At 39.2% G+C, this 27,765-nt stretch overlaps 1 protein-coding gene across 5 annotated transcripts in view; it reads right to left on the minus strand.

The window, feature by feature from the left end:
* The window catches only part of ST18 (ST18 C2H2C-type zinc finger transcription factor), a 258,776-nt gene that overhangs the window by 126,069 nt on the left and 104,942 nt on the right, over positions 1-27,765 (minus strand). For 2 of the 5 annotated variants that reach the window (XM_060610515.3, XM_060610511.3), the window contains exon 1: positions 11,653-11,724. The exons of 2 other annotated variants lie outside the window; for them this stretch is intronic. The gene's annotated coding sequence lies outside the window, so the exon portion shown is untranslated. Of the gene's footprint in view, positions 1-11,652; positions 11,732-27,765 lie in introns of those variants that run through there. One more of the 5 variants, XM_060610512.3, reaches the window with a different exon arrangement.

The raw sequence follows: 27,765 nt of genomic DNA on the forward strand, positions 1-27,765 counted from the left end.
CACAATCATACCCATTTAAAATGAAAATACACACTGTTGTCATGGGCTGAACCTGCATCTGACTATCAAGCTCCTAACTGGTCTTTCTCCTTGGATGGTTTTTAAGGGTTACAATGAATCTGACTAAATACGTGCCTTTGGTCATTTGAACATCTGGTTTTATAGTTGCCTCCTGTGATTAATCAGAGGTTAGTACAGTTCACAGCAGGCATTTTGTCCTATGCTTATCCAATTCCAGTCTGTTATTTTTGTTGGTTTTCATTGGCCAATCGGTTTCTCCCTATTACAGTGTTTCATTAGCTGTGGCAGACTAGTGAGGGAATCTGACCTTAGTTTGCTGTCAGAGGTAACAGGTTACATATTTTCGGGCCGCCTTACGTTTTTCCCAAAAAAGCATGTGCGGGAAGAAAGTGTCTTGGAAGAACTATGGGATCCCTGCTTTTAGAGACCTCACAGACACAATGTGTTGTCATCGCGAATGATGAGAGTGCTCGTGAAACGTAGGCTCTATGTCAGAGGAACCTGTATGGGTTTCCTTCCATCTTGTTAAGACCTCCTGCTTCAGGTCTGGCTCTGCGTTCCCATAGGAAGCTTCGCCTACACCTATCACAGCACCTGGCCCACCAGGACGAGTCACTGTTGACATGTACGTCATCTGCTCTAGACAAGACGCTCCTGCAGGGCAAGGACAACCTCCCTTTGGCTTCCCTTCATAGAAAAGATACTCAACAAGAATGCTGACTGAGTACCAGGTGACTAATTAAGAAAACAGGAACTATACTGAAGTCACTGCCTCTGTGATAGGGATTTTAGGAAAACAACGAATGTAGTATTTAGAGATGAGCCACGAAAATAGCCATACAGTGTAGCAAAAAAGCTGTGCTGGTGAAAACACACGTTTAGATTAGCTAAGAGTAATAGATGCAATTCTCTAAAGTAGATTATTGGGGCGCCTGGGTAGCTCAGTCGGTTGAGCGGCCGACTTCGGCTCAGGTCATGATCTCGCGGTCCGTGAGTTCGAGCCCCGCGTCGGGCTCTGTGCTGACAGCTCAGAGCCTGGAGCCTGTTTCAGATTCTGTGTCTCCCTCTCTCTGACCCTCCCCTGTTCATGCTCTGTCTCTCTCTGTCTCAAAAATAAATAAACGTTAAAAAAAATTAAAAAAAAAAAGAGCTCATTTCTAAAGTAGATTATTGAATTATTGACGGTGTATCTGATGACTAGTGAAGTAGAAAATAATGATCTTAGGGGCACCTGGGTGGCTCAGTCAGTTAAGCATCCAACTCCGGTCCTGATCTCATGGTCACAGGATCGAGCCCCACGTTGGACTCTGCATTGGACACGCACCTTGCTTGGGATTCTCTTTGTCCTTCTCACTGGCCCTCCCTGCTCATGCACACACCCCCTCTCAAAATAAATAAACCTCAAAAGAAGAAAACAATAATCTTACAAACAGTTTGCTTCCAAATTGAGATTAATCTGACAAATTAAAAAATGGGCAAAAAGCACATGTAATACTACTATATCTTTAACACACAAAACTAGAGATTCGACACAAAGGGAAGGGGGTATTGAAATTTAAGAAACGCCACTGCCAGTTGAACCACATGTTAAAATTACAAGAGTCGCATATTACAAATGCCTAAAAAGAGTACACAGAGCAGTTCTTGAAAACCATAAAATAAAAAGATAATAACAGAAACATAATATTGACCATGAAAATATAAATGAATGTTCTATGAGGCAGACTGATCTCGAATTACAATACTGGAGGTGGGGAGGACAGAAAGAAGTAGATGATGCTTTGAGTGAAATACATTTAGGAGGGAAAAGGTAAAAACAAAACCCAGATGAGGCTTTCAGCTATCGCTGCCATTAATTTGTGCGTCGACACTGATTCAGGCACCAGACTAGGCAGTTTCTGTTTCTGTTATCTTATCTAAACCTCACAACAACCTAGGGAGGTTGACATCATTGTTAGTCCCAGAAGCTGCGCAAACCTAGGTCACACTGTCAGTAAGAGCCAGTACTCAAAAGCATGTCTGATGCCAGCGTTTATTCCTGCTATGTAGCACTGGCTAAAAAGGCAGCGTGATGCTGGACAACTATGTGTTTCTCTGAGCAAAGCGTAGAAAGACCTACAAGGATAGAATGAAGTCAAGGAATGTTTTGTGCCGCATTTAGACTAGATATAGGCTCCACAGAATGTTCAGAAAATCAGTAATAAGTGTTAAAATAATAAAGACACTGAAATATGGCTTAAAAAATCATGAAGCCATGGGGTGCCCAGGTGGCTCAGTTGTGATCTTGAGGTTCATGAGTTTGAGCCCCACATTGGGCTCTGTGCTGACAGCTCAGAGCCTGGAGCCTGCTTCAGATTCTGTGGCTTCCTCTCTCTCTCTCTCTGCCCCTCCCCTGCTAGTGCTCTCGCTCTCAAAAATAAATATAAACATTAAAAAAAAATCATAAAGCCAGTATATAAGGAAAACAGTGATAAATGACCTGGAAATGATTTGTTAATGACGGGAGATCCTGAGCCCTGGCCCAAGGCAGATTTAGAGGGTTCCATGCTTTGTCACAGAACACCAATATGAACTGGGATCCTAACTCTGACAGCTGCTAGTTCTAGATCTCAGAACTTTGTAACCTCCCTAATCATCAGATTCTTCATCTTCTAAAAAGCTGTGATAACAGAACCTCCCTCTAGAGCTGTGAGGATTACCATGATAAATCATACATAAAAGGCAAGGCACACCGTAGAAATTCTACAAAATTCCATGATCCCAAACTCACTCCTTGGGCAAAGCCCACAGGTAGGTAGCACCCAATTCATAACCCTGTGTGGTCCTGGTGAGGCCATGTGTTGATAAGATTGATTAAATCTTTGGATATTAAATAGTAGGAAAATTCTTTTAAGTATCAGTCAAAAATACTTGTCAACTTTTTAAATTCTATTATTTCTTTGTGATAGATACTGCTATAAATGTTTTATGTATATTAGATGTTAACTCAATTTGTACAACAATGATATGGATGAGGGATTACTTATTATTCTCATACTTCAAATGAGTTGATTAAAACAGAGAAGTTAAGTACTTGCCCAGAATTGCACAGCTAGGGAGAAGCAGTGCAGGGAACTGAATTCTAGCTCCAAGGTGCAAGTATTTTATCACAACAGTCTCTCATCATCATAAGGTCGGTGACAGAGAAGCAGGGATAGACAGCAGAAATTATATTCCAGTGTGGAAGCCAAACCAAAAGCCAAGGAAACAATAAATATACAGAGCAATCTAAGCAGTGATGTGCACTATTGGGAAACAATGCAAGCTGGAAGTTGGGGGTATTTCAGATTGAAGAAGGAATAATCTTTATTCATTTGAGAAAGAGCAGAAAAACCATGTGCTCTGTGAAAACAGAGCCCTCTTATTGAGAATATATAAAGAACAATTGCAATTCAATAATAGAAAGATGGGGGGGGGTAAAAAAAATAATAGAAAGACAAAGTTCCCAGTTAGAAATGTGCAAAGGATGAGGCACCTGGGTGGCTCAGTCAGCTGAGCATCTGACTTCAGCTCAGGTCATGATCTCATGGCTCGTGAGTTCAAGCCCCGCATCGGGCTCTGTGCTGATGGCTCAGAGCTCAGAGCCTGGAGCCTGCCTTGGATTCTGCGTCTCCCTCTCTCTCTGCCCTTCCCCTGCTCACACTCTGTCTCTCAAAAATAAATAAACATTAAAAATAAAAAAGGGTGCCTCCGTGGCTCAGTTGGTTGGGCATCTGACTTCAGTTCGGGTCATAATCTCATAGTCTGTGGGTTTGGGCCCTGCGTCGGGCTCTGTGCTGACAGCTCAGACCCTGGAGCCTGCTTAGGATTCTGTGTCTCCCCCTCTCTCTACCCCTCCCCTGCTCACGCTCTGTGTCTCTCTGTCTCTCAATAATAAATAAACGGTAAAAAATAAAAATTAAAAAAGAAGAAATGGGCAAAGGACTTGAATAGACATGTCTTCAAAAAAGACATACAAATGGAAATAAGCACATGAAAAGATGTTCAACATTATTAGTTACTAAGGAAATGCAAATCAAAATCACAATGAGATACCACATTATACCCACTAGGGTAACTATAATGAAAAAGACAGACAATAACAAGTGTTGGTGAGGATGTACAGGAATCAGACCTCCATAGAACTGTTGGTGGAAATGTAATTTTACTGCATGGTGTTTTCCAATGCAGCCGCCTTGGAAAACAATCAGGCAGTTCTTCAAATGGTTAAACACAGAGTTACTATATAATCCAGCAATTCACCTCCTAGGTACATACCCAAGAGAAATGAAAACATATGTCCACAGAAAACTGTACTGGAATGTTCATAACAACATTATTCTTAATCTTGGAAAGGCAGAAACAACCCAAATGTCCATAAACTAATGAATGGATAAAACTAAGTATATCCAGTCAAGGGAGTATTATTCATCAGCAATAAGGAATCAAGTACTCATATGTGCTAAAACACAGATGAGGCCTTGAAAAACATTATGCTAAGAGAAAGGAGCCAGTCACAAAAAAAGACCACATACTGCATGATTCCATTTATGGGAAATGTTCAGAATAGGCATAGCTACAGATACATAAAGTAGATTAGTAGTCACCTAGACCCTGGGGTGGAGGTGATGGCTAAAGGGTGTAGAGTTTCTTTGGGGGAAGAAAAATGTTCTGAAATCGATTGTGGCAATGGATATATAGCCCTGAATATACGAAAGACTGTTGAACCATACACTTTAAATGGGCGAATTGTATGGTATATGGATTATATCTCAATAAAGCTGTTTTATAAAACAGGTGGAGCCATGCAGACTAGAATGAGGAATCTGCATCTTATTTTAAGTGTGACAGGATGTCCTTGAATGGCTTTGAGCAGAGAAGCGAAAGGAAGGAAATCCGTTTCTAGGCCACAGCGTCATCCGGGTATGAAAAGCGGGACCTTGTCTGGGACAGAGGTGGTAAAAGTAAGAAAGCTAACAGTTGGAAGTTCTATCTCCCAGATAAGATAAGGAAAAAAGTACCAAAAGAGACATTAAGCCCAGAAATGGGTCCACTGCCTGCTATGATCCAAATTCATTGCCCCTAACGTGCTGGACACTGTCCTGCGTGGAGAAAAGCCAATCTCTTCCTCCTGCTTTTCACTCCTTGCTCCTCACGGAGGAGGAGAGGACACTCCCCACTTCCCCTTCTCCCTTCCTATGTTAAAAACAGTTCAAATCCGAGAGGAAAGTCCCCAGCTCTTCTGGTTCTCATTAGTCTTCCTAGTTTCTGTGTCAGTATCAATTATACGTAACAGGTAAAACCTTTTGTTTTTCACAATAGGATGTAAGTGTAATAATACAAAGTACCATGTTTTTAAATTTTTTTTCAACGTTTATTTATTTTTGAGACAGAGAGAGACAGAGCATGAGTGGGGGAGGGTCAGAGAGAGGGAGACACAGAATCTGAAACAGGCTTCAGGCTCTGAGCTGTCAGCACAGAGCCCGACACGGGGCTTGAACTCACGGACCGCGAGATCATGACCTGAGCTGAAGTCGGCCGCTTAACCGACTGAGCCACCCAGGAGCCCCACAAAGTACCATGTTAAAGGCACTTGCCATACCAAACCATTTCATATAGAGATGATTTAGAATTTGGTGCCTGATTTCACAGGGAATGTTGAGGCTATCAACTCTGAATGGTCTTAGCCTCTTACCTCTACACTTACAAGTATATTTCTGTCTCCATTCCTACCTTTGCTCTAGTTGTAGAGGAAGAGGTTTTCTCCTTCCTTCTAAGGGTAGCTTCTCCATGGAGCTCCATTACATTTGCTTCCTACTTCATCTAGTTGGTTTTCCTTCCAGACCTTCAAACATTTGAGTGTTCTTCTCTCCTCTGGTTCCTTTCCAACAGTATATAAACATATTTCTCCTCTCTATATTGCTATCTCTGTGCTTCAGAGTCAAACTTCTTCAAATCCCTCGAGACTTTTTGTTGTCACCTTCCCTTCCCTATGCAATTCATGGCCATCTGGCTCCAAACCCCTCATTCCACTGAAGCTTCTCTAAGATCACCAGTGGCTTCCTACTTGGAGGAGCCTGTCATGCATTTTCAGTCTGTGGTCTTAAGTCATTGCTTTCCTTAAGAAACTGTTCATGTCTTTGTTTTGTCACTCCTGGATTTCTTCAGCTTTCTCTAAGTTCCTTCTTCATGGAGTCTCCTCCTGTTTTCCCATTATCTACTGATATTCCCTGGGGTTTCTAATTTGGGTCCTTTTCTCCCTATATTATCCTTGGAAGCCACATCCAAATGCCCGTCTCTCCACCCCATGTCTCACTCTTGAATTTCTGATCCACTGATCAAATGTATACTCAACATCACGCCTGTTTGTCTGTACTCAATGTGTACCATCATCTTTTCCTGTAAATAACCTCTTCCTTCTGAATCTCTTATCTTGGTTATGTAATCCAAGCCAGATGGTTGTCATTTATGACTCTTGACCAGTTTTCAAATTCATGTCCTGGGCTTGCCTCTTGCATGGCATAGGTCCCACTGTATTCTGAATATCAATGTGCTGTGTCACCTACTATGGTGTGAGATCTTACAGTGTTTATGTCTGTCTACACTGCTTTCCACAGCTTCTGGAACATAGTAGGTTCTTAGTAAGTTTTTTGAATGGATGGATTCAAGGCTCTGTAAATGCCTCTTCTTTGAAACAACGCTACCTCGAAGCAAAGGTGGTCATTCTGTTCTTCAGGCCAAAACGTTACCTTTCAGAGGAGAAACAGAATTGACAAAACCTGATGAGATGCCCTGGCCCCACCTACATCAAGGTTGAGTGGCAGAGTGGAACTGCCTGTGACCACATCCTGTTTTACCTTTGCACAGGCCACAGTGGTACACAAGCCTAGGTAACCTGTTCGCAATTTCTTAGTACTTGGCTTTCTTGGAAAATTTAGTACATGTAAAATGCAAACAATATCTGAAAATCATACCCAGATGAATAAACTATTTTAATCTCTTGTGAACTTAATATGCTATCAACCTAGGAAGAGTTCCACTGTGACTAAAAGTCTTCATTCTTACATTCTTTCTTTCTTGCAACAATTACTTGCGCAATTATCACCATGTTCAAAGCTTTTCTGCCAGATTCTGAGAAGAATAAAATGACTTTATTTTATTTTTTAAGTGTATTTATTCTGAGACAGAGAGACAGCACAAGCGGGAGAGGGGCAGAGGGAGAGAGGGAGAGAGGGAGACACGGAATCCCAAGCAGGCTCTGCACTGTTATCGTAGAGCCTTACTTGGGATTTGATGTCAAGAACCGTGAGATCATGACCTGTGCCAACATCAAGAGTAGGACACTTAACTGACTGAGCCACTCAGGTGCCCAAGAATAAAATGATTTTAAATATAGTTTCTCTTCTAAAGGATTTTTGTCAAATCTTATTAAGTTGGCTCTTTTCAGTTAGTATTATATTTTCAACATGGTATTTGCAAAGGATGTAAAAATGCTTTGACGATAATCTTCCATAGTAATAGAAGGAAACTATTTGAGTGTTGTGACAGTAACTGCTTGAGATCTAAAATACAAAAATAAATATTACAGTGCCTAAACATATTTGCAAACTGCAATCTATGTTTTGAAATAGTTTTTAAGCAAAGAGAAATCTTAACAAACCCACAGAGAGAAGGCTCAGAGGTCAAATGTACAGAGGTTGGTACGTCACACCCGAGGCCACGTATGTTTGGGTCAGTGGGAGCCCTAACCCTATAGCCCCGGATTCCCTGGCTGGTTGCCCCGCCTCCTCATGGCACAGTCTTCTCATCCATAAAAAGGGGCTGTTGACAGACCTTCACTCTACCCTATAGGTTGTTGCTCTGCTCGTGGTTGTTGTGCGAATTAAAACAATTCATAGATGTAAAGTACTCAAGAGGGTGGTTAGCACCGTGTCATTGTTATCATTATAAAATAGAAAAAACAAAACAAAACATGTCTTCTGCTTGACACCAAAGTACTCAGAGGCAGAATTCAATTATCAGATGCTTCTAAGTATCTGTGTGGATGCTCACAGATTCCGCGAGCAAGATTTCTGGGTGTTTGGCCAAATGTTTAACTTTTGATCTGATGTTTAGCATCAGAGCTACAGCTCATATGGTTCTTAGCACAGGCTACTTCTGAAACCAAGGTTAATTGGCATGCTAAATATGGATGTCTTAGAGAGGTATAATAAAGGCTTAGGCTGTCTCTGAATTATCTTTCAAACTGCTGGGATGTTTGCATTATAAAAAGTTCACAGAGTTATAGAATTTGGGGAATGACAAGGACCATAGGGTTTACCCAGCATTAACTCTTAATATGACAGATGCTATCAATAAGGAAAATGAAGCAACTTGTCAAGTCAGAGTCGTTTGACTACTTAATGATATTTAACTATGAGTGCAACCCAGGCACACTTGAGACCCACTGTCATTTGATACAACGTTGCTGACACTGTTTCTGCCCCTTCCACCCCCCTCCACCCCCACTCTGTGCTCAGACACCATGTAGCATAGGAACAGATTAAGAGCATAGATTTGGAGACTGGTAGCCGAAGGAAAAATGTCTTAAATGTCTCTCGGTTTCAGTTGCCTCACCAGCAAAAAGGGAACATGAGTGGAAATACCATGGGTATTGATTTATATAATACCTACAAGGAACTTAACACACTGGGTGGCACAGTGTAAGCACCTGGTAAATATTATTGTTAATATTGTCATACGTATCATCATTGTTACGAAAAAAAATCATATGCGTAATGTTTGTACCGAAAGTTCTTTTTCTTATTTGCCAAACCCTAAGAAATAGTTCTTGGGTCAATGATTTCATGTGTGTGTGTGTGTGTGTGTGTGTGTGTGTGTGTATGTGTGTGTGTGTGTGTGAGGGAGAGAGAGAGAGAGACAGAGAGGGAAACAGGGGACGTATATGTGCACGTTTCCGTTATTTGACAAAGCCAAGTCCTGGGATCCTATGGCTTTTTCAGATTGCCCTCACCTCACTTGTAGTCTGCTGTGATATGGCCTATATATCAACTCTAATCTGCAAATCCTGGCCCTTGGAATCCCCTGGTTTGATTACAGAAGAAACATTCCCAAGGAAGTAAGCGAATCTGCTACGGAACATCACCAAACTTCAGAGGTTTATGGTGGCAAGGAAGGGCCCCATGAAGATACCTGCCAGGGGAAATCCGGTCAGTACATAATTTCATGCAGAAAAAGAAAAAAACATTTGAAAATCTGACCTTTAAGCTAAAAGGTTGGCATCAACACGTACACACTGTTTTACAATCTGAAATCTATGCCTGGAAGGTTATTCGATTGAATGTGAGTATTTCAGAAAAATAAAGCCGCTGGAATATTCTATTAGTTCAAAAAGTCTAAGGGAAATATACTTAATTTACCTGTGAAAACCAATGTAGGCAGCATTTGGGAAGATTTTTTTTTTTTTAATTTGTTTGTTTTGTTTAGACTTGGAACCTGCCTTTCAGGAGTAAAATGAGAGAGCTTTAATCCCTAGGAAAAAAAAAATTCCCAAATACATCATAGAATCTAGGATAATCCTTCATGAAGTCAGAAGCAAAAAAAGAAAAAAAGGGAAAAATAACTTCCTCTACCATTAAAAATAACCACAACAGCAACCCCGATCTCCATCCTTTCATTTCCTCACGTCTGACATTCTGCAGATGACCGCCCTTATTTGTCCCTACATGTTTTCCAAAATATAAAAGTGAAATAGAGTCCCAAGGGCACTGTACTTGAAAGGTTATGAGAGTTAGAGAATTTTAACCATGCCTGCCAAATCAGCAGATGGCTTGTGATTATAATTATATGCATCAATAAAACGAATAATCTTTACAAAATTTGAATTTCTACTAAAGTAAGGGATTTAGTAAGCAGATGCAACAGAATGCATTTTCTTTAACCCTTTTGGTAGACACTGGTATCTTTCACACACACAAAAAGATCAAGGGCTGTGCACAAAATAGGTTGCATCCTCTAATGTTTGCCCCCTTTCTAAAGTAGTCATATTGTCAGCCTCAATCTTTCCTTGATTTCATGTTCTTCATGAACACATTTCCTTCTCACCCCCTTTCCACCCTCCAGAATAGAAATGTTTCGACTAATTCCTACCATTGTCTGATATTTGAAAGAAGAAAATTTAAAAGAGGTAAATGCCTTCATTCAAATTCATACCAAATAGACCATAGAAACAAAACAGCAAACAGTAGATGCATCTTTCTAGCTGATGGCATTCTTTACAAATTAGGTTTTCAATAACACAATTTTTCATTTTTTGTTTTCTGGTTCTCTTTAATCTGCATTCCAGGAAAGATAACACTGCTTATTCTATCTAAATAATTAACTATTTCATTTCTGCATAACATTATAAGTATCGATAACTAAGTTTTGTCTCATGCCAAGCATGAATTCACTCATACAGAAACTGGATACATACGTGATACCTTTGAAAAAAAAAGATAAGGCAAGGTTTACTGGCCTTTAGCCATGTTTCTCCTTCATGGGGAAAAACCCAAAATTTAGGAAATGAAATTAAACTTTTAAATTTTGGAAAAAGTGGAATAATGTATCACAGAAATCTGTATACTCATTTTTTAATGAAATTATACTGTAAATGTTTTTCATGGAATTACCAAGTGTAACTCTTCAATAGTGTATCAATTAACATGCAGTTCACTCTGACAGACCAACAAATATAATATGTGGGAGTTTTTGGAGAACATGTATTCTGTGCAGTTAGCTCTGGCCCCTTCATATTTACACTATATAAATCAAATAAATTAAAATGTTCTGATCTACAAAGCTATTATATGTTGTAGATAACCCTATTCAATAGTATAAATAAGTTACTAATAAGACTTTGAAGGCATTGACAGTTTTGTGGGTCAACCCAATTTACTTGTGGATATACAGGATTTATGAGCTCTTAGCTCCAAAATTCTCTCAAAGTTGCACCTTATATGTTGCAGGTCGAATCCTATGAGAACAGATATTCCTACAATCACAGTCTGGAGAATTAAACCAAAAAAGTAATAATTCTTGCCCAGAAGCTTATATGTTTGATGCAAAACCTGAGAGCACAACATTCAAATACTTACAAAGAAATTAAAAAAAAAGAGTTCATTGAAATGGAATTTTAAGACATTCGACAATAAACTATCTTCAACTTTCTTTATGCAGGTGCTAAAATATTTTTCAATCATAATGTCTTTGGAAAGGGAATTTTTTTTAACCAAATCCAAAGGATCAACTAAAAGAAACCACCTAAGCCAAAACCTTATGAAATAAATCCTAAAGGGGCAAATAATAAAGATACTAATTTTAAAAATAAAAAAGAAATGAGGGGTAAACCTAATAATCTCATTACCTGAAGACCTTTGCTATAATTAACTACTTAAATTATAGATATTCCATTTGAAATTAGATAAAATTAAGTATTTCCGCTTACAGAAAGTTAAAGTTGAAATGTCATGAAATTCTAATGTATACTTTTGATTGCCATTAATAAAAGTATGCACAAGAAGCCAATTTAATCATATATACTTAATGTTACACTTAGTATGTTTAACTTGTTACCTTAGACTGGATATGGGCACTCAGCCATGTAAAATGGAATTTTCACAATCCTTCAAGGAATCTCACAACATTTAAGGCTCTGGAAGGGAAAACATGAGAGAGTTCTGTACTGATGGAAGAGGACGTATAGCGAGTATATAACATGATACTGGGATGTCCAATTATTGTCTCAAACTCCAAGTGAAAGTTAAAAAACACACACTTTTTGAACACCTACCATATACCAAGGACTTTAGATACATTATCCTTTTTAATTTTCACATGAGTTATAAGGCAAGATTTATCTACCCTGGCCCCCCATCTAACAGACCAGGAAACCAAGGCCCAGAAAAGTTGAATAACTTATTCACGGCCACAGACTTTGTAAATGGTGGAACCAGGTCTCAAACACATGAACTTGAGAAGGGGATGTCGTAGATTCTCTTGTTGCTTGTGTCGCTCATGTGGCACCTATAGTGACTTCTTCTCTAGGAAACGCTTTATAGTTCTTCCTAGATCGTAGACCCTTAGGTGTGAGAATGAGGTTCCGATATCACCCACAGCACCCAGTACAATCCTTTGAACCACGTAGTTTTAGTAATACTTATTTGTCAAATAAGCGGATCTAAATAAAAGTTCCTTCTGTCAACAGAAATTAAGGTCCTTAAATTTCTTTAAAGAAAAAAGTTATAAAGCAGATAAATCCACTTTCTTGGTGTATTTCCATAGTTGAAATTTTTTAAACTCTCTCAAATTCAAGAATAATACTTAGAGAAACAAGTTCAAATCAGCCAAAGTAATGATCTGTGCCCTCTCATCTTAATTAGAACACAGCCCTATTTTGTGTTGAGGGATAGCAACTACCTTTCTGTGAAAAAGTTCCACTCGGTTCTGTCCACAGTGAGGCAACTGCACGGACTTCAGTCAAGTTTTCCCACCCTTTGTTGTACTGGTGAGGACAGGGGAAAAATATTTCTAGCCAGCCAGAAGGACTGTGTGTTTTTGGAACAATTCACTCCTGTATTAATATGATGAACATTAGCAGGTACAGAAAAATATCTTATAATACCTGAGACCCAAATCCAAAATCTTCACAACAGAAAAAAACATCCCCGGTATATCTAGAATGGCTGGAAGAGGAAATTAGCTGCATAACTCTACTTGAAACTAAAATTGGTAGGTTACAATTGGAGCCATTGCCAGATAGCTTGCTTTTCCCATGATTTCTCCCACATTGATGAGATTACTTGTGAGAAAGATCTTAATTTAGCAAAATTGTAGTGGATCTTCCCCACATATATTTTACTTGGCATTACTAAGACACTGTCATACCTGTTCACAAAATTTATTTCCTTCCCAATTCTGGTTACTATAAAAATAATAGAGTTTGTAATGCATAATATAGGTTATATACTATATACACGGTCTTAAATGAATTATATAAATAGAGCCAATGTTGGGAACACATTTAGAAGAAGAAAAGTACTTTCAGACCAAAAAAAAAAAAAAAAAAGGAAGAAGTATGTGACCTCTGGTCACCCAGACCACATTATAAACCTCTATCGTGAATCTCTCGTGAATATTAATAATAAGTGATTTATTCTGTATCATAAAATCTCTATATTCTTATGTAAATAAAAATGTTTCAGGGCAAGTCATGCCAGTTAGCAAACTGATTTCTGCATAATATGGAGAGTTTTAATTTATGAACAAATGATTAGGACATGCCATTCTAATATTAAATGACAGTGGTTTTAAAAATTCAATCCTGACACTGATACTATGAATCCATCCATTTTAAAAACACCACCCTTATGTTAACAATACTTTTTAAAATGTTTTCTGTGAGATTGTCAGAGTTTATTAAGCCACTGACAATCCGCTAAGCTGGCAGTTCTTAGAATAAAATATTTCATTTACCTGGATGTCTTGTAACAATATCATCCTCTCTTGAACTAAACGTCCTCTGAGTACACAAGTCTAAGGCAGACAGACATTTCAGCAAGGCAAATAAGACTTTCTGGCAACTTCCTGTTGCCATATTTCTCTAAAGGATCCTGCAATGTTATACTTCAACACTGCAAATGCATTTTTCCAAGGGACACAGTAAGTCAATGCTGCTCAGTGTCAGAGAGCTTTGATTTTTTTCCCAAGTACAGCAAGCAAATAACCACTAATCCTATTCAATATTACAGATTCGCAGCAATGATTTTATTTGCAGATCCAAGAGACATGGAACACAGGAAGAACAGAGACGCCTTTATTTTCTTGTTTTGTTGCGTTTGATGGATTGATTTTTAAGATACTGATCAAGGAAATGGTTATCCCACAAATGAAATTAAATATACCTTAGCAGATGGGACGATTTTACGTTGACAAGAATGAACCTCACTGCACGCATTCCTGCTCAAGGTTTCCATTATCTTTTAAAAGCAGTAGGACTAACTAAAATCAAAGTTGCCTGATGCCTCTGAAAGTTTTTCAAACCTGCACACACACCTGAATGGTCATCACTTGTGAAAGCGCCGTCTCTCCCACAAACAGCCTACCTTCCCAAATTCAAGTTCACTTGCATTTTGGGGTACACTTTACTTCTGAAATTCAAAAACTTTTATGAAACGGCAAAACAAAACAACAATAACAACAACGCAAGAGCATTGATCACTGAAGCAACATTTCCAGAAGTGATAGCAAAATCCCTTCATTCTGACCTACTTGTCGAGAACCGGACTTTCAGCCCCACGGTTAGGCTCAGATTTGTTCTACTTTCTCCCTAGGGCTTAATTGCCAGACTGACTTACCCGTGCCTCCTAGCCTTTGTTCTGCCTCTCACGCTGACATCAGGGAAGCAGTGATGTAGAATAAAGCAGGGGTGGGCTAGGTTAGTCCAGTGTTTGTGTCGTTGTGTGGTGTGCAGGGACACTCTGTGATACTCTAGTGAGCTGCTAAGCTTTTTTTGTAGGCTTTGTGTCATTTACTTAACGACCAATCTCATTAGCTGCCAGGGTACAATGGGCTGATGCATTTTCTATGTACATACTCTACACAGTGACCCTCAAGGTTGCCGAAGGTCTATTTAATCAGTCAAATGCTGAATATATTTGCAGTAAATCACTAAAAAAAAAAGAAAAAAAATATATGGGACTACCGAGGTATCTTACAGGCTTACTATTTACGGGTGGTTATTTGCAGGTAATAAAATGCATGCATATTTAGCCAAAACAAGGGTGGAGCAGGCGAAGATTAATTATCTAGCTTGCACTGGTGACCTTAATTTTAGGAAACTTTCAGAATCAAAGATATTTTCTGTTTGCAAGGAACCCCGATTTAGAATGCAATTTCTGCCTTGGGATAATCATATTAGCAAAACAAAAAAGAATTGCTCTCCTTAGCAGCTTCTCCTCACTCCAAAGTCACCCCCACCTCTGTCCCACCCCCTGCCCCAGCAGCCTCAGAACTGGCAAAGTTGCATTTATGCCCTTTCAGTTACAAGGTAAAAACCCTTTTAACTTCTATGAAAAATGAAATACTGAGAGCACTATGAATGAGGACAGCTGTCCATAAGTATCAGGGAGAGTTCTATTGTCCAGCTTGTCCCTGGATAAAATGAATACTTTACAGCAGAGGCTGTTCAGCTTGGCTAAAGAGTATGGGGAGAAGGGGAGGAGGTCACTGGAGATTTCGCACACTAATTTAATCTGGGAAAAGGACAGCCTCTGCATCTCCCTTGAACAGACTGGCAGCAATCTGGGCCCCCACAGAACTATCTCCTTTTGCCTGTGCTCTATTTATTCCTTATCTCTGTTTACCAACCGCTAGGTCCCTTTCATTCACACCACGAGGCCGTTTTCCTACTATCAGTCAGCAGCTGACACTGTGGAAGAGCCTCAAAGGCAAAAAAAAAAAAAAGAAAAAAGAAAAAAAAAAAAGATCAAAACTAAACCAAAGCTGTATAAACAATGCAACAGTACAAGTAAATGCATAAACCCTGATTCTTAACCCAACCCACAGGGTGCAGACAGAATCTTTATAGTAAATCCAACAAACCCACCACAGTGAGCTATGGGCCACAGAGAAAGGAAAGTCAAAAACCATTCATGAAATCACCATCCAAAAAGAAGTGCTAAAATGTATGCAGGCTGCTGCAGCCGCCTACCTTCCAGGGATGTTCTTATCTCTATCATGGATCAATTAACTGGCAACCAGGAAACATTTACCTTGCCTGAGAGGCAAGCTATACATTTCTAAGGGCAACCTCACTCTCATTAAAATGCTGGCAGACAAAAAAAAAAAAAAAAAAAAAAAAAAAATCCACCAATACAATCATAAGTTAAAGAGGATTCAACATTAACTTTTCCCACGCCTCATCACATTGACTTCATTGAAATGATTCAAGAAACTGGGCATTAAACCTCCATTACTTTTACACAAAGATACTAAAAAGTCCTGGGCAATGTAGCCAACGAGATCTTTTTTCCATGTCAAAGTGCCTAACAGCAGAGGAGTTGAGAAAAGCCTACTTCATGTACAACTTGGTATCTTTTGAAGTCCTCTGCAGGATGTGAGTGAAAACAGAGACCGAGGCAAATAATTTGAAGTGTAGAAAGATAAGAAAACAAAACAAGTGTTATTTTGAACCTTGCAACTTTTGAGTAACTATGAATTTTGAAGCTAAAATATGCTTCACTTATATTCATCTTGAGTACCCAAGAATTGTGATTATTTCAACAAATCGGAGAATGCCACCTAACATAAGTAGTTCATTGAAGTGATTCAGAATGTATATGACTCAGGGTATATATGTGCATATATTTTAAACAGAGATACACATACTGCTACCCATATATACAGTGCACAAAATCAGAAATGCATAATTTCTATTGCCTATAACCCCCTACATTAAAAACTGTGACTGACTTTAAATTTCCCTGAGTTTTTTTCTATCACTGAAATGATTGGAAATGATTGGTTATTGTCATAAAAATCAACACCGTATTGACTCAATCACTAAGACCTTTACCAAAAAAGGGAAGACAAAATGTAGCTCATTATCTAGGATGATCAACTGGACCAGCTTTCAGTTTGTGTTTTCACCTATATGCATTATGAGCAATGAAGTCTTTACTACTTGGATCCTTTTTTCCAAATGAATTAATGAATTAAATTTATCCTTTCGCCAGCTGCTAGGCAGCAGATGGAACCATTTCTGAAGCCTTGTTGAATTCAATCCATAAAACTCATTTCCTAGGATTAGCAGTCCAAAGTTTCTTTTAATGTTTATATACCGCTTGGGATTTTGAATTTCATGATGTTAAACTTTCGATTTAACTATTCTTTTTGTATTTCATATCAAACAATTATGATCTTTTAGATTTCTATAGCAGACATGGCAGGTCACATAAGGACAAGAATTAATTTCAAGAGCAATAAAGTCATGCAAGTTACATTTTTTGATGTTTGCTCACATTGCCCTACTACCATGGAAACTATTTGCACTGAGCTCTCATATTAATGTCAACCTAAAGAGTTATATATTTAATAGATTGTGATTTTTGTTTGTTTACTCATAAACACTTTAAAGCTGTAGACAGGAACATTGATTAACATTACGGAAGTTTAAAGTTTTGCAATTTAGTGATGAGTGCCATAGTTACATTTTCTGCAACTAACTACTGTGTATACCAGGTTAATTTATCTAATAAGAATTTAATTCCAACCTTTAAAAAGGGTAATCAAGCCAATTCCACAGAGTATGTAGATATGCAATTTATAGAACTGTTTACTTTTTAAAGAGCATGCTACCATGGACAGCTCCAAACATTTCTCTTCCTTTTCTAGTTCTTTACACTTAGAAATGTCTAACTCAAAAAGAACCAGGAAACTTTAAATCTTACTGATGGCTGTTAGAGCAGAATAGTAACAACCACTTTTCAAAAAAAAAAAAAAAAAGAGGATTCCTTTAAACATAACTAAATTAGAATCTCATAAAAGTTCCAATGTGTTCTGTAGAAACGTTTTAAATACAACCACCTTATGCTCTCCAAGGTACAGTATATCCAGATTTAAAATATAAAAGCTTTTAAGCTTAAAACGATGCTGCTTCTATAACATGACTACAACTAAAAAAGAGTGAGTCACTCTTATGTGCAACAGTGATTTCCGCTAATTTGGCAAGAAATCTATATTAATCTAATATTGGAGTAAGCCAAGAAGGCCACATCATAATCACCACTGACTAATTGAATATTTAGAAGAAGGAGAAAAAAGATCACTGGTAATCTTAGGTTACATACATAAAAGTAAGATCATATGCAGATGATAGCTGCAAGGAAAAAAAAAAAGAAGACAAAGTCTGGTTTCAGTTTTATTTTAGACTATGAATCTGATTATTCCCTGGAACTCATTTACTTTTCTTCTAACATAAAAATAGCATACACAACTGTATTCAAGATTTGTTCACCATTTGTTTTTCTTTTTTGTTTCCTGGATGTTGTAGTGCTAGTTATGGCCTAAGATGAGATTTGATATAACTTTTTCTGACGATAAGCCTCTATCTTTTCAAAAATCAATACTGGAGAAGTTATTTTACATACTTTGCTATTAGCTGCTTTGTTCCTTGAAACTGAAAAAAAGCTCACTACACCCTTTTACGAGACTTCTATTATTTTCACGTGTATCAAAGCAAGCACGATCAATAAATGCCTTGTTAGGACGAAAGGAATATGAGGCAAAGTCCTGTTTATCAGGGTGTATTTTCTCTCTCCTTTTACTTCACTGAACTCATCCTTCTGTAAAATTTTGTTCAAGGCTAGTATTAAGTCTTTCTCATTTTTCAGCCTTTTCTAATATTACGTTTTAACTTTCTAAAGAGTCTTCTGACATCTGCATTTATCAAAAAATGAACCGTATCATTTTTTAAGGAGGCTGTTCTTATTCAATTCTCGAAACATTTAAAGACAAGATTATAAATACAATACTTATCAATTCAAATTTCTTCGGGACTTCCCATAAACTCTTTGCCTATGTGCAGCCACTACCAGAATTTTGACTTTTCACAACAAAACCATCCTTTTGATGTTGGTTATTCATTTATAGAAATAACTGATATTATTGTGTTGACAGCCCCCCCTCCCCCCCGCCAAAGATCTCCTCTATTCTAGTGAGATGTCGGATGTGGGATCTTGCTGGTAATTTTTCTGTCGCAAAGAAAAAAGTGTAGCAAGTATGACTTCATATCAAATATTCTCTGTTGCAAATTTGCACATTTCAAAAATGTATATGAACAAAAGTGTTACTGATGCAGTATAAATGCAATTGCACCATGGCATTTTATTCTGAAATCCTTCTCAAAGCAGATACAATAACGTTTTTTACCAAAAAAAAAAAAAAAAAAAAAAAAGGAAAGAAAGAAAAGAAAAAGGAGAGAGAGAGAGAGAGAAACAGCATTTAAAATAATGACCAAGTATATATACATCACAGCAGAAACCAGAGAAGTTCAAAAACAAACATCAGAAAAACCATCAACCACTTCTAAACTTCAGCCTTTAGTAGTGGCTTTTCTTCCCCCAGAAACAAAACTAAACGTTACAACTTAAGCCATGAAAACTTACTAAAATTCCGAGTGCCTTAAACGTCAGCGTAAACAGTACGCGGCTCCAAAGTTTTAAACTTACTTTTTTGTTTGTTTCCAAAACTTATATTTCTCGCCTCCCTTGTGTGCTGAACGGAAACACTAAAGCTGTGTCTTTGAAAGGTAGTTCCCATGATATGACATCCAGTGCCTTTGACTGCTTAGAGATAAGCACCTCCGTTTGTGTCCCCTCTTTACGTCACACCTCCCTATTCAGACCTTCTCAATATGATTCACATTTGCACATCAACAGCCTCATGCGCATACACAGATTTTTTTTCGGCTCTGGGCCCAAAACTTTCACTTTAATTTCCATCACATGATTGCTGTGGCATATGTCCTTCCAAACCTCCCATATATCAGTCATCATGCAAATGAGACCGAATATCACTCCTCTGCAGCAGATGGCCAGGGATGATAACAATGGCTCAACAGAGGAGATTCAATGTCCCTGACTTTATCGCCACGGCAACAACAACCTAAAATATATGTAATGGAAGTGGTGCTTATTAATTTTGCAGGCTCGAGTGTTCTGATTTTGTGAGTGAATGGGCTGCGTTAAAAAGGGGGCTGTGTCCTCCTGCCTCTAGAAGACTATCTATAAAAGCCAGGGACCTGGAAATTATTTTCAGTGACTAAGAAGGCAACAGCCTAGCAATTATTTGAGTAATTAGGTATAATTCCTCCCTGTAGGCCTTGTACCCTCCTGTGCTTGCTTCACAGAAGCTCACGAATTAGACAGGCGCAGATACTGAAAAGAAAAGTGCCTCAAGATACAGCGGGAGAGCTCGCAGGAGCCCCGTCACTTGGCCTCCACCAGGCTTGGTAAACACAAGCCCCAAGCTACAAGTAAATAGAGGCCCCAGTTCACAAACACAGACCAATTAAAATGACAAAGGCAACCACACTTCTGGGTGGAGCTTAGCAAAGCTTTATTCCGCACCAGACTCCGTGTGAGTCGCACACAGAACGGTCTCTTAGTTCAGAGCCCCACAGCCCTGTGTCCAGGACTGGCTTCAGGACTGGACGCTGCTGTCCTTCCCTCTGCGGGGTGCGCTGTCCTCTGTCCTCACCGGGGAGGTTTTTCACGCTGCTGCTTTAAGCCTTGACTCCGAGTGGCAATTTGATATGTTTCTCCCGCCCCCAATAGTGTTAAATAAATGAAATAATGGAAAAACAACCGATCCTTCAGAATTTCCAGCGAGCCCTTTTACATTTTAAGGAATGACTACCAAACTCACAAAAACAGGTGGGGCTCTCATGAAACGTGTCAGGCTGAAACACTGAGTGAAGAGTCTTGTCTCCAAATATTTCCCCAGAACTATTTTTAAAACACCCTTGGCAATATTTTCCTCCGAACCAATAAAAAAAAAAAAAAAATGAAGATTTCACTTTTGTTTGTTTGTAGGGTTGAACCACACAGCCACATTTTTAAAGTTTGAGTCCACTCACTTTTCTTAAAAGCAGTTTTTAAGAAAAACCACCATGGCCATCTCCTAAGAGCTCACCAGACTCTGTCTATAATAGAAAAGGAAAAGAAAACACATGAATAAGAACTGACTGCCCTACCAGAGGAGAGCTGTGAAAAGTCTTTAGAAAGAATTTAAACCTTCTCACATCCGTTCAACATGTAAGAAACCTCAGAGACACTGTGCTAGGCTCTCTGTACAGAAGAGGGAAAAGGGAGGTAAAAGATAGTCTTCTCTTCCAGTAGGACATAAATACATAGTTTGAGACCCTTGCCCCCCATCATTCCCTTACCCGGTTTTGGTTTTATGAAAGGCACCCCCTCCCCACCTCCCACCTGTTCTGGCGGGCCCTGGTCTGCCTTCTGAGCACATGCCCTCCAAGGAATCGGAAGCACATGCCCAGAGACAGAATTCCTTCAGCCTCTTATGCTAATGGCCTCCAAGTCTGTATTAATTAAAATAGAGCAGTCGACTCCTTCCTTAAATTGGGTACAACATTAAATACTTTACAACTTGACCTTAAAAATAGTTCCATTTGGGGGCACCTGGGTGGCTCCAGTCGGTTAAGTGCCCGACTCTTGGTTTTGGCTCAGGTCACGGTATCACGGTTTGTGAGTTCAAGCCCCACATGGGGCTCTGCACTGACAGTGCAGAGCCTGCTTGGGATTCTCTCTCTTGCCTTCCCTCTCTGCCCCTCCTCTGCTCACTGCTCTCCCTCACAAAATAAATAAATTACATTAGAAATATAAAAAAAGTAGATCTATTGGCCATGTGAGGGGGTGGGTACAGTTAGGCTCACTTTCCTTCCTAACATGAGGGCTATCAATCCATCAAGGTTTTTGCAATACATTTGGCATTGTAAATAGTATAACTGCCTAGTGCAAAATTTCACTGTGCTATTTAAAAGCAATACTACAGGGGCGCCTGGGTGGCTCAGTCGGTTGAGCATCCGACTTCGGCTCAGGTCATGATCCCACGGTTTGTGAGCTCGGGCCCCACGTCGGGCTCTGTGCTGACAGCTCGGAGCCTGGAGCCTGCTTCAGATTCTGTGTCTCCCCCTCTCTCTCTGTCCCTCCCCCATGCGTGCTCAGTCTCTGTCTGCCTCTCAAAAATAAAGAAAACTAATAAAAAAAATTTTTTTTTTAAATAAAGCCAATACTACAGTGCAAGGACAAATTAGGAACAGCCAATGTCCAATATGAAAATCCCCATACAGGGAGTATACAGTCCCTTAAATGCCACTCTTTCAAATGAATCCCTTTACTGTGGTATCAGTTATACCATTAGTGAACCCTTACAAGATGGAAACGATGTTGCCCCAGGTACATCTGATGACAACATGTATTTCTAGCTGAGACATGAGCCACCTGATCAGTTTCAGAATTTTAATGGATATTATTAACACTGAAAGATACGTATCATCTAATATTGGAAAATTTTTAAATCACGGCTTTATTGAAATATAAACGGCACACCAAATTATTTACCAATTTAAAGCATCCAGTTTAAGGATTTTTAATATATTTATAGTTATGTGACCATTTATCACCCCAAAAAGAAATGCCTTAACTGTCGGCAGTCACTTACTCTCCATTCAATACTGGCCAATTCCCTCCTTCAAGTCCAGGCAACCACTAATCTACTTTCGGTCTCTACAAATCTGCGTTTTGGGGCATTTCACAATATTATCCGGTATCTTTCCCTTTGTAACTGGCTTCTTTCACTTAGAATAATACCATTAAGTTTCATCCCTGTAGTAGCGTGTATCCATACATTTCTCTTTATTACTGAATGATAGTGCATTGTTTGGACATACAACATTTGATTTATCCATTTGCCAGCTGAGGGACATCTACGGATAATGCTGCTAACACATACTTACCTGTTTTGTGAGAAGATATGTTTTTCTTTCTCTTGGGTATACATCTGGAAGTGGAATTGCTGGGTCATTTGGTAACTCTATGTTTAACTGGACCTTCCAGGTTGTTTTCCAAAACAGCTGCACCATTTTACATTCCTATAGGCAGTGTATAGGGTTCTAATTTCTCCACATCTTCACCAACCCTTGTTATTGTCTTTTTTTTTTATTATGGCCCTCCTAAGGCATGTACATTGGTATCTCTTGGATTTGATTTGCATTTCCCTATCGACTAATGACACTGAGCATGTATCCAGGTGCTTCTCGGTTATTTGTATATCTTTTTTGGAGAACTGTTTATTCAGCTCTTTTGTCCATTTTTAAATTGGGTTATTTGTCTTTTTTGTAATTGAGTTGCAGGAATTCTCGATATATGTATTGTAAATTCAAGTCCCTTATTGGATATATAATTTGCAAAACTTTCTCCCATTGTATGGGTTGTCTTTTCAGTTTCTTGATTTTGTCTTTTAAAACACAAAGGTTTTTAATTTTGATGAACTCCAATTTCTCTGTGTGATTCTTACTCTTTCTCCTTTGAGCCGTCTTGAAACCCTTGTTGAAAATCAATTTACCATACGTGGGAATGTATTTCTAGACTCTATATCTTATTCTGATGTTCTATACATCTATCTGTATTCCAGTGCCACACTACTTTGAATACAGTAACTTTTGAAATTGGGAAGTGTGACTCCTCCAGCTTTGTTCTTTTTCAAGGTTGGACTATTATGAGTCCCTTGAATTTCCATATGAAATTTAAGATCAACTTGTCACTTTCTGCAAAGAAGCCGGCTGTGATTTTGAAAGGGAATGTGTTGAATTTGTAGCTCACTTTGCTTACTATTGCCATCTAAACAATATTCAAACTTCCAATCCAAGAACGTATCTTTCTATTTATTTAGGCCTTCTTTAATTTCTTTCAACAACGTGTTAGAGTATTCAAAGTTTTACATTTCTCTTGTTAAATCTCTTCTTAAGTATTTTATTCTCTTTGGTGTTACTATATGTAAACTTGTTTTCTTTCACGTTTTGTTTATGGCTACTGTACAGAGATATATTTAATTTTTAAGTTTATTTTGTAACTTCAAACCTTACTGAACTTTTTTAGTTCTAATTATTTTTCCAGTGGATTCCTTAGCATTTTCTTTTCATACTTTTTAAAAAATATTTATTCATTTTTGAGAGACAGACAGACAGACAGAGAGCAAGTGGGGAGGGCAGAGAGAGAGGGAAACACAGAATCCAAAGCAGACTCCAGGCTCTGAGCTGTCAGCACAGAGCCCGACACGGGGCTCGAACTCACAAGCCATTAGATCATGACCTACACCGAAGTTGGGCACTTCACGGACTGAGCCCCCCCAGGCGCCCAGCATTTTCTGCATACAAGTCTATATACAACAGCATGTCACCTGCAAATGGATATGGTTTTCCTATTTCCTTTCAATCCAGATGACTTTTATTTCATTTTCTTGCCTAATTGCCTTGGCTAGAGCATCCAGTATAGTATAGAAGTGGCACAAGCAGACATCATTTTTTGCTTCCTGATCTTAGAAGGAAAGAATTCAGTCTTTCACCACTAAGCATGATGTCAAGCTAATTTTGGAATTCTGAAAGTTCCATTTAAATGCATTTTAAACTCAAAAGCTAATTGCTGCCTGGCACAGTAAACTGTCCAGCATTGGTGTAATCCCTAGAGAGACCAAAAAGAAATCCTCTAGCTCTAAAATTTTACAAGTACTTGGCATGGGATTTCTCAAGGTGCTGGTCATACTTGCTCCCTGGCTCCCCCACTGAAAGTGACTTGGGAATGACTAGAGCGGTCTGACACAGGGAGTTCATCCTCCCTGATCCAGGCTGCCTTGGTGGTTCAGACTCTCTCTCAAGGAAGTCAGCAGTGGCTCCCCGGGGATAAGTGGCTAGGTTTTCTTTGATGTGCCTCAGGTTCTGGCAGTAAAGGTCAGGTTGACCAGAGTTCAGTGATGCTGCAAGGTCAAGCTACAGGTTCGACTTCTAGGTCTTCCGCTTTTGACACTAACATTTGTGAGCATGCTCTGTGAGGGTCAGGTGTAGACGGAACACCTAAATTCCACCCGCTGCCTGAGGTCAAACGAAGCAAGCTCAGCCATAAGAATATTGCCCATCTGGTTCACATTTCCCATTTTTAATCTCGACATATGGACTCTGGGTATCTGCTATAATTGTTTGCAAAAGTAGATGTACTTATAGCCAATAAAATGTAGCAAAATGGAATCAGATATTAGGAAAATTACAGAATCAAATGATATTTTGATAATAAATGGATGGTGAGATATCCCCAACGCAGCTACATATTAGCTCAAATGATTCCTGTAACGGTGATGCCATTATCAACAGCAATGGCAGCTAACACGTGTCTTCGTGCTTATCTTATGGGAGGTGCTTTTCATGGATTAATCTGGAAGCCGAGGCACTAAACTCTCGCCAAATTTCCCAGGTACCTACTGTAGTAGAGTTATTGAAGTAGGACTCGACCTCAGGTGCTCTGCCCCTAGGTTCACACTCTTCACCACTAGAACTGCCAATGTCACTCCTATCCGCACATCATATCAGATCAGTGGCAACCACTAAGGATCTGATGGGAACACTCTCTGGCGAATTCTTTCCCTTCCACCGTTTGGCGTTTTTGCAAGAAACTGATGCCAGAGAAAGAGGTTTGCCTCTAACCTTTGCATCTTATTCTGTGTCTCCTACACCTTTACAAAGCTGTTACCTTCAGGAAGTGAAGATCTTTCATGTAAAATGGACGGAATCAATAAGAAATTTTAAAGATCTTCCTTTGTCAAGTGTTTATGTTTATGAGGAACCACATGAACACTAAACATAGTTTAAAATATAGTGAAGCATAAAATATTTGCTGAGAAGCATGGTATATATATATATATATATATATATATATATATATATATATACACATATATATATACACAAGTATATATACGTATATATACGTACATATATATATATACACACAAGTATACATATATATATACACACATATATACAAGTATATATATATATATACATATATATATACACTTATATACTTCTCTACTTATGTGTATATCTCTGACTATACCTATGCCAATACCTACACCTGTGTTTACACTTGCCTCTGTATCTCTTACATGTATGTGGATGTATTTGCAACATAGACTTAATGTCAGATAGATAACGTTTTATTTTGTCACCAAGCAGCTGAATTTCATATTGTCTATGCACTTGGTGGCCAGCTCACTTTCAGTCGGCCTTGTTTTCGTTCACCAAGTGATGTGTACCATCACTCAGCTGCATAAAGTCTTTGGTAAGTTCTCTTTATATACTTTATACATGTGGCAAAATGGCGGCTTTGGGTCATGGACTTTGGTGCTCTGAAAAGAGTTGTCATGGTGATGTGCTCATCCACTTCCTTCTCAGCACCCTTGCTTGTCCTGGGTCATGTTCCCATGGAAAGACCAGCAGTATAAGTACACGGGGCATTTATAAAGTCATTCCAGGTGTGTGCGTCCTTGATTTCTCATTTCTCTGCATACTCCCTCCTTCTACACACACACACACACACACACACACACACACACACACACACAGAGCAATTCTTCTAGTTAGATAAATTTGTCCTTAAACTAGTGTCTTAACTCATGCTGCTATTACAGAATATCACAGACTGGGTGGCTTAAGTAGCAGACATTTATTTCTCTCAGTTCTAGAGGCTGAGAAATCCAAGATCAAGGTGACTTAGTTCCTGGTAAGAACTCTCCTCCTGGCTTGCACATGGCTGTTTTCTCACTGTGTCTTCACATGATGCAGAAAGAGATACATAGTCACTTTCTCTTCTTTTAAGGGCACTAATCCCCACTGGTGGCCCCACCTTCATGACGTCACCCAAATCTAATTACCTCCCAAGGGCTCCACCTCCAATACCATGACATTGGGGCTTAGGGCTTCAACATATGGATTTGGGGGAGGGACACAAACATTCAGACCATAATAATCAGTTTATTTCCCTCTTCACAGAAGGGCAAGACAAGCCTATTAAATTCCACTTAGGAAAAAAACCCACATTTTGCAGACGGATCATTTGACTTCCCAGTTTCCTTCTTACTGTGATTTGACAGAGTAGACCACAACGTCTCAAACAAAGGATTCTCTGTGGCTTCCACAATTAGTTCTGTAAATGTGTTTGAAGTAAGTGTCTTCATGACTGAACAGTTAGCATTTAAAACAACAAAAAGAAAAGACACAGCAAGAGCGAGAGGCTGGTTTCAGAATGGCCCAAGCAAAACAAACAAGGCTGTTGGCTAATACTCGGAATATCCCCCTAGATGGGAGGTGAGACCGACATGGCACTCTGAATGCCCAGCTGCTGCCCCTGACTTTTAAAGAGGTGAGAAAAAGAGAAAACACATCTAAATCATTTGCAAAGCCCTTTAAAATGGTGAACGTGTTTCCAGAGATCACACAACATTTTTCTTAGACTCTGCTGAACAGATGTCATGACCAGAGACTATTCTGGACACACACCCAGGAAATGAGGTACGGATGGTAAATGTGATGTGAACTCGGGGCTGTCTCACTCAGTTTTCATCTCTGTTTGACAGCACGGGGGAAGGCTCTGAACAGCGCGAAAATGCCAAGTTTGTTCGATGAGCCTCCTTAGCCACTGCACTGGCATAAGGTCCAAGGCGCTTTTCATTCTCATTGTTCGTTCCATTTCGGGTTAAGTCCCAAACATAAACCTTCTCAATCTTATCAGGAAGTGCAGATTTTAAAGTCCTCATCTTGCTCGGTCACCAACTAGTCACCTTGCTTCCAACTGGCTGTATACGACAGCCCCCCCCCCCCCAAAACCAGAACCCTGGGCTCCGACAAGGCTTCTGGCATTCTCCCAACTGTCATAGTCCTTCACAAACTCCTTTCACTGTACTTTCCCAACCCTATTTCCAATGCCTTGTTTCAAGCTCTCATCATCCACTATCGGAGCCCTAACATGTCTTCATACCCAATCTCTCTGACAGCCTCCTTCCAGGACATTCTTTCTTTGCCTCCAGCACTTTTTTCTATAAAGCGTATCCAGTTATGGCCAT

This window comes from Panthera onca, chromosome F2, assembly GCF_046562875.1.
Source record: "Panthera onca isolate mPanOnc1 chromosome F2, mPanOnc1 haplotype 2, whole genome shotgun sequence".
Classification (NCBI taxonomy): Eukaryota; Metazoa; Chordata; class Mammalia; order Carnivora; family Felidae; genus Panthera; species Panthera onca.